The sequence below is a fragment of the Oryctolagus cuniculus genome, chromosome 5 (genome assembly GCF_051225735.1).
Source record: "Oryctolagus cuniculus isolate XC-2025 breed Fujian yellow rabbit chromosome 5, ASM5122573v1, whole genome shotgun sequence".
Lineage (NCBI taxonomy): Eukaryota > Metazoa > Chordata > Mammalia > Lagomorpha > Leporidae > Oryctolagus > Oryctolagus cuniculus.
This window is the reverse complement of record NC_142871.1, coordinates 84,897,565-84,914,101: the sequence shown is the minus strand read 5'-3', so window position 1 is coordinate 84,914,101 and position 16,537 is coordinate 84,897,565. Positions and strand designations below refer to the sequence as shown.

General features: G+C 39.3%; 1 protein-coding gene across 2 annotated transcripts in view; it reads left to right on the top strand.

The window, feature by feature from the left end:
• SLC35A1 (solute carrier family 35 member A1) overlaps positions 1–16,537 on the top strand; it is a 44,420-nt gene that overhangs the window by 8,641 nt on the left and 19,242 nt on the right. The window lies entirely within an intron of this gene.

Below are 16,537 nucleotides of genomic sequence, written 5' to 3'. Positions count from 1 at the left end.
GCAGAGGCCAAGGATGCTGCTAAACATCCTACGGTGTCCAGGACGGCCCTCTGCAACTGAGAAATATCCAGCCCCAATGTCAGTAATGCTGAGGTTGAGGAGCATTGCCATGAAGTAGGCATTGGTAAATTTTGACTGTGAGCCAGATACAGCTTGCTGCCTGTTTTGTTCAACAGAGACTCCGTGGCTCACAAAGACTAAGATATTTACCATTTAACCCTTACAGAAAAAATTTGTTGATGATAAACATTTCTTGGAGGCTTCCTGTGTTAAGTACAAGCTACTTCTAAATGATTTTCATGATTTTTTTCATTTAATTCTTAGACATTTTTGAAGTGAGTACTATAAGTACCCCTATTTATCTGTACAGCATCTGAGGTCCTCAAGATTTCATTGTTGATATATGGCAACACTGGGCTTTAAATAAATAACATTATTTAAGAATTATTTAAGGATGCAGTAAAAGAAAGGGTTAAAAATAAGAGTTTTGGAGTGAGTAGACCTAGACCTAGCTGCAATCCTTGACTCACTCATGGCTTCCCATAGCTTTCTTTCTCTATTCTGTTCTGTTCTGTTCTGTTCTGTTCTATTCTATTCTATTCTATTCTATTCTATTCCCTGCCTTCCTGCCTTCCTTACTTATTTGAAAGGCATAGTTACAGAGAGGCCGAAGCAGAAGCAGAGAGAGAGAAGTCTTCTGTCTGCTGATTCACTCCCCAGATGACCACAACGGCTAGAGTTGGGCCAATTCAAAGCCAGGAGCTTCTTCCAGGTCTCCAGTGTGGGTGCAGGGGCCCAAGGACTTGGACCATCTTCCACTGCTTTTCCAGGCTATAGCAGAGAGCTGGATCGGAAGTGGAGCAGCTGGGACTTGGACCGGTGCCCATAAATGGATGCCAGCACCACAGGCGGCGGCTTTACCAGCCACGCCACAGCACTGGCCCCCCACATATTTCTTAATCTCTCTAAACTTACCTTTCTGTATCTTGATACAGAAGATGAGAGGAAATACTATAGGCTGGTGGGAATGAAATAAATTCTTGTAAATAAATGTGTTGGATAAAGATTTATGAGATGGTGAGCTATTGAGTCACTGGGGCAGGTAGAATTCATACAGGTTTCAAGAGGTGTTGGTGAGAGTGCGGAAGCAGTGAGGAATAGCATGTGTGTAGGCTTTTAGGTAGAAATAGACAAGTTACATTTAAACATTTATAAGTCCATCTATTATTTATTGAGTTGTGTCTGTGAGATAGTTTTCACATGGGTTGCTGTATACAGGCATGCATGAAATAGATATGTTCTCTACTGTAGAAGTTAGGTTTAGTTGAAGCAATAGACAATAAACCAGTGAGCACACATTTGATTTCAAGGGATCATGTGAAAAAGAATAAAAATAGATTGAAGAACAGAAAAATAACATGAGACTGAATAATAGAAAGCTTTAATATTTTGGGGTTTAAAATTTATTTTGTAGGCAGAGATACTTTGGCAGCCTAACTTGTTTCAAGTTGAGTAAAATCTTAGACTTTTCAGTTTTTAACTTTAATGAGATTTGTTTTTCTTTTTCCTTTTTTTTAAAACTTTTATTTAGTAAATATAAATTTCCAAAGTACAGTTTATGGATTACAGTGGCTTTCCCCCCACCATAATTTCCCTCCCACACGCACCCCTCCCATCTCCCGCTCCCTCTCCCATTCCATTCACATCAAGATTCATTTTCAATTCTCTCTATATACAGAAGATTGATTTAGTATATAGTAAGTAAAGATTTCATCAGTTTACACCCACACAGAAACACAAAATGTAAAATACTGTTTCAGTACTAGCTATAGCATTACTTCACATTGCACAACACATTAAGGACAGAGATCCCACATGAGGAGTAAGTACACAGTGACTCCTGTTGTTGACTTAACAATTTGACACTCTTGTTTATGGCATCACTAATCTCCCTGGGCTCTTGTCATGAGTTACCAAGGCTATGGAAGCCTTTTGAGTTTGCCGATTTCGATCTTATTCAGACAGGGTCATAGCCAAAGTGGAAGTTCTCTCCTCCCTTCAGAGAAAGGTACCTCCTTCTTTGATGGCCCTGTTCTTTCCACTGGGATCTCACTCGCAGAGATCTTTCATTTAGGTCTTCTGAGATATTTTTTTCTTGAAATTTAACTTTTGTTATGAAATTCATCATTCTGGAAAATCTCAGAGAAATGAAAGGTCCTTATCATACCTATAAAAGGCAGTATTTCAAAGGCAAAAATCTGCTTAAAACTACAGAGCAATTTCCATATAATAAACTAAGAGTTAATAAACTAATAGACTGTTAAGGCGAATTTCTTAGGGTCCCTGAACTTCCAAAGAGACAGAAAGTTATAACTCAGGAATTATATAGGGCTTATGTGTATACTATATTATATATAAATTATATAATAATAATACTATTAATATATATCACAGTGTGATATTAGCTACTTTAAACTGTAAGATAAAATCATGGTTCAGTTTGTTTTGTAACTTAAGAATTTTTCTAAACCAATGTGTAAGGAAAAGCAATGAAGCCTTTGGTATAACTTAGTAGTTAGACTAGTTTCTGCCAACCCACCTGCACAGACTTTATTTTAATACTTTTCCAGCTTTGCATTCCTTGGTGTACAGTATATTTTACTTTTCTTTAGCTATTCAATGTTATGGTCAGTTGGTTTGTGGAAAGTTTTTTGTAAAATATGTCATAGTAAAAACTGCAAATATTTCTAAAAATTCACCAGGCTAAGTTAAATAAAGGTGCTGAAATAATAATAGTGTGGAGAAACCAAATACCATACTTTGTCATCATCATTGTTTTTCACCAGCATAATATAGAAGCCAGAATCATACTATTTTGTGAACACTTATCCCCAGATGAGTGTATACAAAGACCAGGGACAATCAGAAAAAGGTAAATAATTATAATGTGCAGAGTTTTGGTGGTTTGCATTTGATGGAATGTAACTGATAAGAATCTGGTTGTAGAGAAGAATCATTTAAAACATAAGCAGTTTCTTAGTGGAAAAAGCATTGGAAACCAATCAGAAAATATGCAGGAGGAGAACTGTGTTTGAATCTACTGGATTTCAGAGTGAATGTTTCTGTGGAGAAATACGTTATAAAGTTGTCATGTGTTTATTTGAAATGCACTGGTAAAAACTGAATACTTAATATTTGAGGCAGCCGCCTCACCTGCTACGCCACAGAGACGACCCCTAAATGTTTAATTTTTAGAGGATATGCATGAGAATGTTAACTTACTAGAATGGTAAAAAGCAAAAGATAAAGAACTGTTTAAACCTGTGAGGTCACAGACAGCTATAAATGAAATGTTATAGGACATTGTGATTGCTTCTTCAGCAATAAGTATTGCTACAATTGATAATGAAACTGAAACACAACTCTCAGTTTAGGAAAAATATCCAATAAAAATGCTGAAAACTGTTTCCAGCTCTTGAAAGCTGATGAGCATTTGATCTAGTCATTAGGATGTCCATATTCATATCAGATATGAATACCTGGGTGTGAATCCCAGTCTGCCCTTGCTTCCAGCTTCCTACTGTCATACACCCTGGGAGGCAGCAGGTGATTGAGCCCATTCTGCCCGCATGGGAGACTTGAATTGGGGTTTGGGTCCTGGCTTCTGCCTGGGCCAGTCCTGGCTGTTGTAGGTATTTGAGAAGTGAACCAGTGGATCTGAGATCTATCGATGTCTACCTCTGTGTCTACCTTTCACATAAAAAAGAATAAAGAAATTTTTAAAACAATACCTTGAAAGGATTGTTGGCTTATAATTCACTTGAAGCAGCTGGAATATGAAAAAGATGAATAAAACAAGGGTATTTGAAAAAGCCTGTGGAAATTGCATATTATTAAAAAAACTATGTATGGAGTTCAAAAATGTTTTGCACCAAAACAGATTTTTAATTTCATTTTCACACACTTTTTGAAATATTTATCAAGCCCTAATTAGGATGCAGGAAATATAGGTACAAGTTAAAAAGGCATAGTTCTTCCTTCATGTAGATAATAGTCTATTAAAGAGCCAAATATAATAATAAATAAATAATGAATTGGTGGCATTATGAAGGAAAGACAGAGGGAAGTAACACATTTTGACTTGAAGAGTGAGTAGAAGTTATATAAGAGCAGAGAGGAGGCAAAGGGAACAGTGTGTTTGAAATCGCTGAGGCTGACAAGTTCCTGATTTTTAAAGAAGAGGAAGAATGTGTCTGCAGTGGTGTGAGAGGGGAGTGGTGCTGAGCTGAAGCTGGAGAGGTCATCAGGACACAAAGAGCAATCTTGTGGACCTCTTAAGGGTTTTTTGGATTTCACGTCAGGTACATCATTGCACAGTTAATTCAGGCACCAACGTGGCAGGGCTTTTGCCTTATGAGTAATTTTGACCCCTTTGAAGGAAATGGATTGGAAGAGTTGGAGGTAGGGAAATTTATTTGAGGCAAGAAATAATGTCCTATGATGACAATAGATGTGACAAAGAGAAGTTAATGGATTTGAGTCATGCTGTGGAGGTATAATCTATAGGACTTGATGATAGGGTTGGATACATATCATTGTCTGAGGTAGTTTTGTTTTGTAAAGTCATCACTAACACTGAATTAGTGAACACTGAACCCTTAATCCTTGGGGAAATACAGGGTTAGTGAGCCACTGGTCGCAACATTTTCATTAACTGACCAATACATGACCTTGTCTTTTGTGTGTTTCAGTATAAAATCACCTTAATTAATATGTACTGTTGATTAATTAGTGTTGAACTCATGGCTACCAGCATTATATCTGATGCGTTAATGAAACTTATCTTTTACTTTTTTTTTTAAGTCAGAGTTGGAGAGGGAGAAGGATGGAAGGAGGGTTGGGGGTGGAGGGAGAGGGCTCTTCAATCTGCTGGTTCACTCTGAAAATGACTGCAGTGGCCAGAGCTGGGCCAGACCGAAGCCAGGATCCAGGAGTTTCTTCTAGGTCTCCCACGTGAGTGCAAGGGCCCAAGGACTTGGGCCATTCTCCACTACCTTCCTAGGCACATTAGCAGAAAGCTGGATTGGAAGTGGAGCAGCCGAGACTTTGTCATATTGATTGCCAGCGTTGCAGGCAGTGGCTGAACTTGCTACACCATAGCATCGGCCACTTTTACATATTTGGTGTTTTTTTGCCATTAGAGGTCTCCATACATCACAGGCTTCTTATACTTGGAACACTACACAGCACTAGCACTACATTTAGGGGACATTTTAAACAGTACAGTCACCAAAAAAAATTTCAAAAATATGAAGAATGTGGCACTAAATATATTGCTCTTGTTTATAGGGTGAGACCAGAAACAAGAATGTGGACTATTACTTTGCTCAACTTCATTGGGAAAATTTGTGTTGCATGACTTAATTGTTTTTTGCTGCTCTGTGTATCTGCCCATGTTTCCTACTATTAAGAACCAGATAGGTAGAGGTATTTGTAACCAAGACAGGAAATAACACAGATTTGGGGAAAAGAAGATAGCAACAGTTGAATTTTGGGTAGGTATAATGCATTTATTTCAATGCCTTTGAGACATCCAAGTGGGCATGGAGAATAGGCTGTTAGAGTAATGGGTCTGAAACTCAGAGGAGAGGTCTAGATAGAAAATATTTGATCCCATGGGACTGGAAATAATTGTTTAAAGAAAGTGATCTTGTAAAAGTATTCTGATTTGCAATATTATTTGACTCCATATCCTTAAAGGTTAGTGTTTTCTGGACTGGATAACCAGAAACCTCAGAACTACTATACAGAGAAACACAAAATTATTAATAGGTGCCCTCTGTTTAGATAAATGAGGTCAGGTTGTTTAAGAAATAGAAGAGTCAGTCTAAGGCGGTGGCCTAGAACTTTGTGAGAATTCAATTAAACAGCCTAGGGGAAAAATAAATTCAACCAAGCATGCAGATTCAAACCTTCGGATGCAAAGGATTGAAGCAGAGTAAGTTATAGCTCCAGGGATGGTTCCTGGTCAGTCTTGGAGAGCTGAAATCTGGTCAGACTCATCTCCTTTGTGAAAAGTTTGAGCCTAGAAAGGGATTACTGTTGCAATCTTTGAGTACAGAATTGACAGACCAAAGGTACCAGTGAGGTTCCAGACCCATGTTTTAAGTGAAAGGCTACCCTCTGGCAGGAGCTGAGGGAGAGTTTCTGTAATGTAGAAATCCTATTTGAACAGAACCTAGGATGGCAGTCTAGGACAAATGGCTAAGACCCTGTTTTCTTTGATGCTTTCTCTTCCCTTTTAGCCCTTTCCTGGGGTAGGACGAGAGGGGTTGTAATCATCTGTGTCCTAATATTCACATAATTATGGTAAAACCTTTGTAGACTGAAGGGTGTAACTGGCCTCTAGAACACTGGAAGATATTAGCTTTAAATTTTTTAAAAAGATTTATTTGAAAGGGGTAGAAGGAGAGGGAGGGATCTTCCATCCACTTGTTCACTCTCCAAATGTCTGCAAAGGCTGTGGCTGGGCCAGGCCAAAACCAGGAACTTGGTACTCCATCCAGGTCTCTCACATGCCCAAGCACTCAGGGCATCTTGCTGCTTTCCAAGGCACATAGCTGGGAGGGAGCTGGCTCAGAAGTGGAGCAACTAGGACTCAAACCAGTACTCATTTGGGATGCAGCTTAACCCATTGTATCATAGTGCTGCCCCCTACATTAGCTTAATTTTAATCCCAAGTCTTCTCTTTGCCCTAGGTATTTATAATATATATACAGAATTTAAACATTATAAATACAGTTCACTTGGAAATTTTAGTTGACTTCTTAGAAGAAATACAGACTTGTTTGGGTAGAGTGTGTAATATACACTGGGGTAATAAAGTTAAGGGATTTCATTTATATTTCTTTGGGGGAAAAAAAAAAGAAAACACATTTTTCTAAGTTGTAAAAGAACAGAAGGCAGAGATGCATACCTTGGTGTAATTTCCAAGAAAACTGGGCAGTAAGTATGAAGAAACCAGTCAGTGTATTTTTACTATAAGTTACTGCTCTATAAAAACCAGAGAGAGGCAGGTGCTGTGGCATAGTGAGTAAGCCGCTGTCTGCAGTGCCAGCATCCCATATGGGTGCCAGTTCGAGTCACAGCTGCTCCACTTCCAATTCAGCTCTCTGCTATGGCCTGGCAGTGCAGTAGAAGGTGGCCCAAGTCCTTGGGTCCCTGCACCCGCATGGGAGACCCAGAAGAAGCTCCTGGCTCCTGGCTTCAGGCCGGCACAGCTCTGGCCGTTGCGGCCATCTGGGGAGTGAACCAGAGGATGGAAGACCTCTCCCTCTGTGTAACTCTGACTCTCAAACAAGTAAACAAATCTTTAAAAAAAAAAAAAAGAAAAGAAAAGAAAAGAAAATGAAAAACCAAAGAATAGTGCTCCTTTTGAGTATTACTGTGGAAAAGCATTTTTTTTTTTTTTTGACAGGCAGAGTGGACAGTGAGAGAGAGAGACAGACAGAAAGGTCTTCCTTTTGCCGTTGGTTCACCCTCCAATGGCCGCCGCGGCCGGCGCGCTGTGGCCGGCGCACCACGCTGATCCGATGGCAGGAGCCAGGAGCCAGGTGCTTTTCCTGTCTCCCATGGGGTGCAGGGCCCAAGCACCTGGGCCATCCTCCACTGCACTCCCTGGCCACAGCAGAGGGCTGGCCTGGAAGAGGGGCAACCGGGACAGAATCCGGCGCCCCGACCTGGACTAGAAGCCGGTGTGCCGGCACCGCTAGGCGGAGGATTAGCCTAGTGAGCCGCGGCGCCGGCCTAAGGAAAAGCATTTTTTAAAAAACCTCATGAGCAGGTGTCTGCACTGTGTAGAGCACAGACTTAATCATTGTGGAAATGTGTTATGCAAAGTGCCAAACATGTTTGTTTAAGATTACAGCAGCTAAATTCGTTTCCTTCAGACATTGAGGATTGTTGTCACTGAGAATGGCAGCTTGCCAGGGAGGAGTGCTGAACACTGTTTCGTGTCCTGCTTTAGAAAAAGATAAGAGAAACATTCAGGTAAATACAGTCAATATAATTGTAGCTCCCCTTTAGCTGTGGCTATTATTTCTTTTTCTATGATGAGAAATCTTAGGCTGAGGGGAGTTTTAAGTTGACAAAGGTAAAAGTGACAGGATTAGAAGACAAAGTTCCTGATCTCAGAATTTCAAGTTGTGAGTCTTTCAGAACAACAAAATAATTAGGCATTTTTTTATTAGCTAGGACAGAGATAAGTACTTAGACATTTCAATGGTTTCCAATAATTTTGCTTTTTCTTTTTATTCCCAAATGTTAACATTTTTGCCATTTAGCTTAATTCAGGATGCAGTTATTTCCAAATGTTAACAATTTCCCATGTGTTTTAATTCCAGCTGCTATAACAAAATACCACTGACTCAATGGATTAAGCAGCAAAAATTTCTCATAGTTCTAGAGGTTTAGAATCAAGATGATAGCAGTTTAGGTCTCTGGTGAGGGCCTTCTTCTCTGTGTGCTATCAGCTGCCTTTTTTGATGGAGAGAGATCTATATTCTTTTTTTTTTTTTTCTTTAACGATTTATTTATTTCTTTGAAAGAGTTACACACAGAGAGGTCTTCCATCCGCTGGTTCACTCCCCAGATGGCCGCAATGGCTGGAGCTGTGCCGATCCGAAGCCAGGAGCCAGGAGCTTCTTCTGGGTCTCCCATGCGGGTGCAGGGGCTCAAGGACTTGGGCCATCTTCTACTACTTTCCCAGGCCATAGCAGAGAGCGGGATTGGAAGTGGAGCAGCTGGGACTCGAACCAGCGCCCATATGGGATGCTGGCACTACAGGTGGTGGCTTTACCCACTATGCCACAGTGCCGGCCCCCTATATTATTCTTATAACCTTTAATTCCATCATGGTGGGTCAACACGCATGACTTGCTAAATCCAGGCCTCACCTTCAAATAAAAGTGCCGTTATATTGGGGAAGGAGGTTAGGGCTCAACATGTGAATTGTGTCTAGGGAAGGCTAGACACAGACATTTCATACATTTATTAGATAGCATTCTACTCCAAAGATCTTTCACTCTCCCCTTTGATTCTTTCAGTTTATTTATATGACTATGAATTTATGGGTTATTTTACTGTATGGCAGAGAACCCATGATTATCATTTTTATGTCCCATATTTGGGCAGTGTGATCTATTTTTGGGTTCCTCATTTTTTTCTTTACATGCTTTGATTGATAACTACAATTCTGAGCTGGTACCATGGAGTTCATTCTAACCTTCACCCATATTCCCTTTGCTAATAGTGATGAGTCTGACTTCCATTATCCTCAAGATATTTATTTATTAGCTCAGTCCTGGAAATTATTATAGGTAGGTTCAGAACTTATGATATGTATTTGTGGGAAAACAAACTTAACTAGAGTTCAATATTTGTATGTTGTACTTCTTGCTTTTTGTTTGAGAGCATAGAGTAAAAATAGTGTTTTGTAGATTATTTGGCATACTTCTCTTTTGCTCCTTCAGTGTAATTTTGTGAGTAATTTGAAACATTGACAAGTCATTTTGATTTAAATTTATACCTAATTTGGTAATCCTCTTTCCACAGATTTTACTTAAAATTTCCAGGAAATTTTGAAATGGAATTATATTTATTCTAGTAAGAAGTTAGGAGAATATGAAAAGGAATTAATGGATTGCTCATTTAACAAATGAAGCTCACATGTTCTAAACTGGTGAATTTTACTTATATACAAGAGATTACTGGGTACTTTCCAATATGTACTGTAGACACTGTACCACACTTTACACTTTAATATTTGATCTTAAAAATGGCTTTTTGTCAGTACATAGAAAGCTACCTCATTCTTTTTTTTTTTTAATTTTTTCAGTTTTCTAATTTAATAGAAATAACCAAAACAATGTGGTTTCCAAACAAGGCTTTAAACTAATCTAATAGAACTTCTGCAACACATTCCAGAGCATCATAACAAGAATTATTTACAGGCAGCTAATGTATTAAATAACCATGAAAAGAAAAAACTTGCTTTCATTACACACCAGCAAAAAACACAGGAGCAGAACAATTAAAAACTGCAACCTTGTTTGAAAAAATTAAATATGATTATTTCGAGAATACAATACCACAGAAACAGCACTTTTGCTTTAAGAATCATGTTGAAGGGTACTTAACTATGTGCAAAAGTAATAGTAGTGGTAGTAATAATAGTGAAGGGAGGAGACCAGTTGAAATACTGGAAGCAAGGAATTAGTAAGGCTATGAATTTAACCCTTTCATGTGGAGATACCTCTACATAGAAAATGAACAAGCTCTCAAATTTCACATATCTTTTTTATAGGCTAATGTACATGTTTCACTGCTTCAAAATATAGTAAAAGCCCACATTTTTCAGACCTGGAGCAGACATGCAGTTCATTCTAAATATTGAAATTTAGGCCACACTTGAAAGGGAATATTGCAGTGGCACTTACAAAAATCATTTTGGTGGCTTCCTACATATAAATTTGGTGAATTTAAAAGAAGAGCATTTCCAATTTTAACTATCACCTGTTAGAAAAGGGCTAAACTTAATTTTTACATACTGCATTTGATATGGCAACAAATATTTAACTTATTTTTGAAGATAATTTCGGTCTGCAGATATCATTATATATATAATGATATATATGATATATATATGATATATAATGATATATATGATATATATGATATATATAATTATATATATATATATATATAAAGGACCACATAGGCAAACATAAGAAACTAAGATGAAAGAAATGCATTTTGACCACGACATGCATTTTGACCATAAAAGAAATCATTATAGCTTGTGCCCCAGCTCAATAGGCTAATCCTCCGCCTTGCAGCGCCGGCACACCGGGTTCTAGTCCAGGTCGGGACGCCGGATTCTGTCCCGGTTGCCCCTCTTCCAGGCCAGCTCTCTGCTGTGGCCCGGGAGTGCAGTGGAGGATGGCCCAAGTGCTTGGGCCCTGCACCCGCATGGGAGACCAGGGAGAAGCACCTGGCTCCTGGCTTCGGATCAGCGCAGTGCGCCAGCTGCAGCACGCCGGCCGCGGCGGCCATTGGAGGGTGAACTAACGCAAAGGAAGACCTTTCTCTCTGTCTCTCTCTCTCACTGTCCACTCTGCCTGTCAAAAAAAAAAAAAAAAATCATTATACACAAGTGTGCATGTTGAAATCTGAAATGTTTACATAAATTGTGGCATATAAATTTTCTTTTGTAAAAAAAGTACCTTCAGAGGTACCTTTCTCTGAAGGGAGGAGAGAACTTCAACTTTGACTATGGCCTTGTCTAAATAAGATCAGAGTCGGTGAACTCAAGAGGCTTCCATAGCCTTGGCAACTCATGACAAGAGCCTGCAGTGATTACTGACACCATAAACAAGAGTGTCAATTGTTAAATCAACAACAGGAGTCACTGTGCACTTACTCCCCACGTAAGATCTCTGTCCTTAATGTGTTGTACAATGTGATTAATGCTATAACTAGTATTCAACCAGTACTTTACACTTTGTGTTTCTGTGTGAGTGCAAACTGTTGAAATCTTTACTTAATATATACTAAATCGATCTTTTGTATATAAAGATAATTGAAAATGAATCTTGATGTGAATAGGATGGGAGTGAGAGTGGGAGATGGGAGGGTTATGGGTGGGAGGGAAGTTAGGGGAAGGAAAAAGCACTATAATCCAAAAGCTGTACTTTGGAAATTAATATTTATTAAATAAAAGTTAAAGAAAAAACCTTCAATTTTTTTACTCAAGCACCTACTTTTAAAAAATATTCAACTTTCCCCAATTTTTAAAATAAAATGCCACATATATTGTCATAACCTCCAGCATACATTTAAATTTCTTAATTTTTCAAAGAGACTTGATGATATGCATACAAACTTTCCTAGAAAAACACCATCCAGGAGAGGATTGACATGCTGTTAGACAACAGACTTAAAGCAGTGTTATTGGAAAGCCACTACATTCTTTTGAAAAGCTCCATGGTGGCCAGTGCCGCGGCTCACTAGGCTAATCCTCCGCCTTGCGGCGCTGGCACACCGGGTTCTAGTCCCAGTTGGGGCGCCGGATTCTGTCCCAGTTGCCCCTCTTCCAGGCCAGCTCTCTGCTGTGGCCAGGGAGTGCAGTGGAGGATGGCCCAAGTGCTTGGGCCCTGCACCCCATGGGAGACCAGGATAAGTACCTGGCTCCTGCCATTGGATCAGCGCAGTGCGCCGGCCGCAGCACCGGCCACGGCGGCCATTGGAGGGTGAACCAATGGCAAAGGAAGACCTTTCTCTCTGTCTGTCTCTCTCACTGTCCACTCTACCTGTCAAAAAACTAAAAAAAAAAAAAAAAAAAAGCTCCATGGTATTCTTTTATATGCTCATAACATACATGCAGACTTCAAAAACTTTGGGAAAATGGAATTAAAAGATGTTTATTTTGGTGCAAACTTTTTATTATAATATACATTTTCCATGAGCATTTTGAGGACCCCTGGACATTTGCTGGACATTTGGGTTGTTTTTTGTCTTCTACCATGAAAGAATAATGTAATAATTATTGTATATACAACTGTTGTGCACCTGTATGATTATATAAGATTTTTAAATTGAAAAGGAAATTAGTAAATCTGGGTTTTCTTTGGGAGGGGTGAGTGCAGATTAGCAGTGATTTTGCAAAAACTCTGTATCTGAGTAAGATGTTTTTTTAATATGTGAATTTTAACTGCCAGGTTCTCAGCTAAACTTAGAAATATATAACATTTAAAAATACTTTGTTTATAAAACTAATTACTACTACAATTCACAGGAAAATTACTTGCTATCTATATTTTATAAGCCTTGGAACGACTGTTCTGTTACACTAAATGTAGTTTTAGTCTGTTCTGTTACACTAAATGTCGTTTTAGTTTGTTATTGGTGGTCTTAAAAAAAAGGAAGTCAAAACCCTTTCACACTGCTGAACAAAGTCAACTTTTCATTGTTTGCTATTCATTACAGTCTATAATGACTAACCTAAGCAGGATGTATAAATGTTAGTATATATCCTTGGGTGTGTATTCATAATAAATCAAATGTATCTTAACTCTTTGAACTACTTATTTACAGTTATACCAGAGAAGATGATTTCATGTATTATCTAGAATAATTAATGCAGATGTAAAATATTGTGCTGTAGATTATCCAGTGATATTTCTGCTGCTGGGTTTATATTTTTGCTACCTCTTTGTACCCATGCTATAGTGGTTCAGTGTCTTGGGGAGGAAATAATCAGGAACTTCATATGATGGGTATTTTTATTCCAGATTGACCACTTTTTTAAAAAAAAAAAGATTTATTTATTTATTTGAAAGTCCAAGAGTTATACAGAGAGAGAAGGAGAGGCAGAGAGAGAGAGAAGTCTTCCATCCGCTGGTTCACTCCCCAGTTGGCCACAACAGCTGGAGCTGCGCCTATCCGAAGCCAGGAGCTTCCTCCAGATCTCCCATCTGGGTGCAGGGGCCCAGGGACTTGGGCCATCTTCCACTGCTTTCATAGGCCATAGCAGAGCTGGATTGGAAGTGGAGCAGCCGAGACTCAAACCGGCACCCATATGGGATGCTGGCTCTGCAGGCGGTGGCTTTACCCACTACGCCACAGCGCTGGCCCCTGACTTCAGTTTTTTAAACAGAGTTATTTATTTGAAAGAGCAATGAGAATGAGGGAGATACACACACACCCCTTACATCTGGTGTTACTCCCTAAATGGCCCATCATCCAGGGCTTTGCCAGGCTGAAGCCAGGAACCAGGAACTCCATCTTGGTATCCTACATAGGTAGTAGGTACTTGGGCCATCTTCTGCTTCCCCTGCCTTTTTTTTTTATTTATTAATAATATAAAGAGAAGATTTCATATATTTCATAAGTATAATTTTTTTTTGACTGGCAGAGTTAGACAGTGAGAGAGAGAGAGAGACAAAGGTCTTCCTTTTCTTTCCATTGGTTCACCCCCCCAAATGGCCGCTGCTGGCCGGCATGCTGCGCCGATCTGAAGCCAGGAGCCAGGTGCTTCCTCCTGGTCTCCCATGTGGGTGCAGGGCCCAAGCACTTGGGCCATCCTCCACTGCCTTCCTGGGCCACAGCAGAGAGCTGGACTGGAAGAGGAGCAACTGGGACTAGAACCCTGGGGTGCCGGTGCCACAGGCGGAGAATTAGTCAAGTGAGCTGCAGCGCCGGCCTCATAAGTATAATTTTAAGAAGATAACCTTACTTCCTCTGTCCATTTCTTCCTCCCTAAATCACCCTCCTTCCTTCCTTTCTTTAATTTTTGCAAAAATATGACTTCAGTTCACTTTATAATCACAGGCTTAATGCACCACTAACTGTAACATTCAACAAGTAAAAAGTAGAAAGACTACAGTTCATAGGAGTATAAACAAGGGCTAAAAACAACACTCAAATCACAAGATGTTTATTCCTTTACATTTTCTTTTTTTTTATTCTGTATTACATATTACAAATTACTATTACATATCAGAGAAAACTTAAAAGATTTGTCGTTTTGGAACCGACTTATTTCACCATAATGGTTTCCAGTTGCAGCTATTTTGTGGCAAAAGTCAGGATTTTTTTTTTTTTTTTTTTTTTTTTTTTTGTATAAGAGAGTTACAGGGAGAAGAAGAGAGAGAGAAATGGAGAGAGATGGCTCCCCCCTCTGCTGGTCCATTGCCCAAATGGCTGCAACGGCCAGGGCTGGGCTAGGCCAAAGTCAGGAGCCAGGAGCTCCATCTGGGTCTCCCTCTTGGGTACAGGGGTCCAAGCACTTGGGTCATCCTGATGCTTTCCCAGGCACATCAGCAGAGAACTGGATTGGAAGTTGAGCAGCTAGGACTTGAACCTATAGGATAGTGGCACTGCAGGTGGTGGCTTAACACACTGCATCACAGCATCAGCTCCCAGGATTTCATTTTTTATTATGGCTGAGTAGTATCCCATAGTGTGTATATATATATCACCATTTCTTTATCCATAGTGTGTATATATCACCATTTCTTTATGGACATTGGGGTTGATTCCATGTGTTAGCATTTGTGAACTGAGCTGCAATAAACATGGGAGTACAAATAGCTCTTTCATATGCTGATTTTGTTTCATTTGAGTAAACTCCCAGGAGTGGGATGGCCGGGTCATATGTTAGATATATTTTCAGATTTCTGAGGAATCTCCATAATGATTTTTCTGGTTTATATTCTCACTGACAGTGTATTAGGGTACTTTTTATTCACATCCTCACCAGCATTATTTTTACATTTTTGAGTGATAGCCATTTTAACTGTGGTGAGGTGAAATCTCCTTGTAGTTTTTATTTGTATTTTCGATGTGGGCTAGTGATTCTGAGCGTTTTTTATGTATCTGTTGGCTATTTGTATTTCATCCTTTGAAAAGGGCACGTTCAAGTCCTTTGATCATTTCTTAACTGTATTGTTTGTTTTGTTGAGTTTCTTGAGCTCTTTAGGTTTTCTTTGTCTTCATGACACAATTTTGGTAGATTATGTCTAGAAGTCTGTTCATTTCTTCTAGATTTTTCCAGTTTGGGGCATATAGCTGTTTGTAGTAATTTTTGATGATGATTCTTATTTCTGTGGTACCTGTTGTAACATCTCCTGTTTCATCTCTGATTTAATTAATTGTGTCTGCTTCCCCCTGTTGCTTTTGTTAATTGGGCCAAAAAGATCATTTCATTGATCTTTTGTATATTTTTTATTCAGTTCTGTTTATTTTTTCTCTAATTTTAATTCTTTCCTCCTACTAATTTCGGGTTTGTTTGTTCTTGTTTTTCTAGATCCTTGAGCTGCATTGTTAGATCATTTATTTGATGCTTCTCCAATTTCTTGATGTAGACAGTAATTGCTTTAAACTTTCCTCTTAATACTGCTTTTGCTGTATCCCCTAAGTTTTGATATATTGTGTTGTCATCTTCATCTGTATTTCTAGGAATTTTTTTATTTCCCTTTTGATTTATTCTATGACCCACTCTTCATTCAGGAGTGTGTTGTTCAGTCTCCATGTGTTTGCTTATTTTCTGGAGTTTTTTTTTTTTAAGATTTATTTATTTGAAAGTCCGAGTTACACAGAGAAGGAGAGGCAGAGAGAGAGAGAGAGAGAGAGAGATCTTTTATCTGCTCTGCTGATTCACTCTACAGTTGGCCACAACAGCCGGAGCTGCACCAATCTGAAGCCAGGAGCCAGGAGCTTCTTCTAGGTCCCAGGTCTCCCATTCGGGTGCAGGCGTCCAAGGAGCCATCTTCTAATTTCCCAGGCCGTAGAGAGAGCTGGATCAGAAGTGGAGCAGTGGGGACTCGAACTGGCACCCGTATGGGATGCTGGCACTGCAGGCAGTAGCTTTACCCACTACCCCACAGCCCAGCCCCTAGAGTTTCTTAAGTTGTTAATTGCTAGCTTTATTCCATAATGGTCAGAAAAGATACATGTTACTATTTAAATGTTTTTGAAT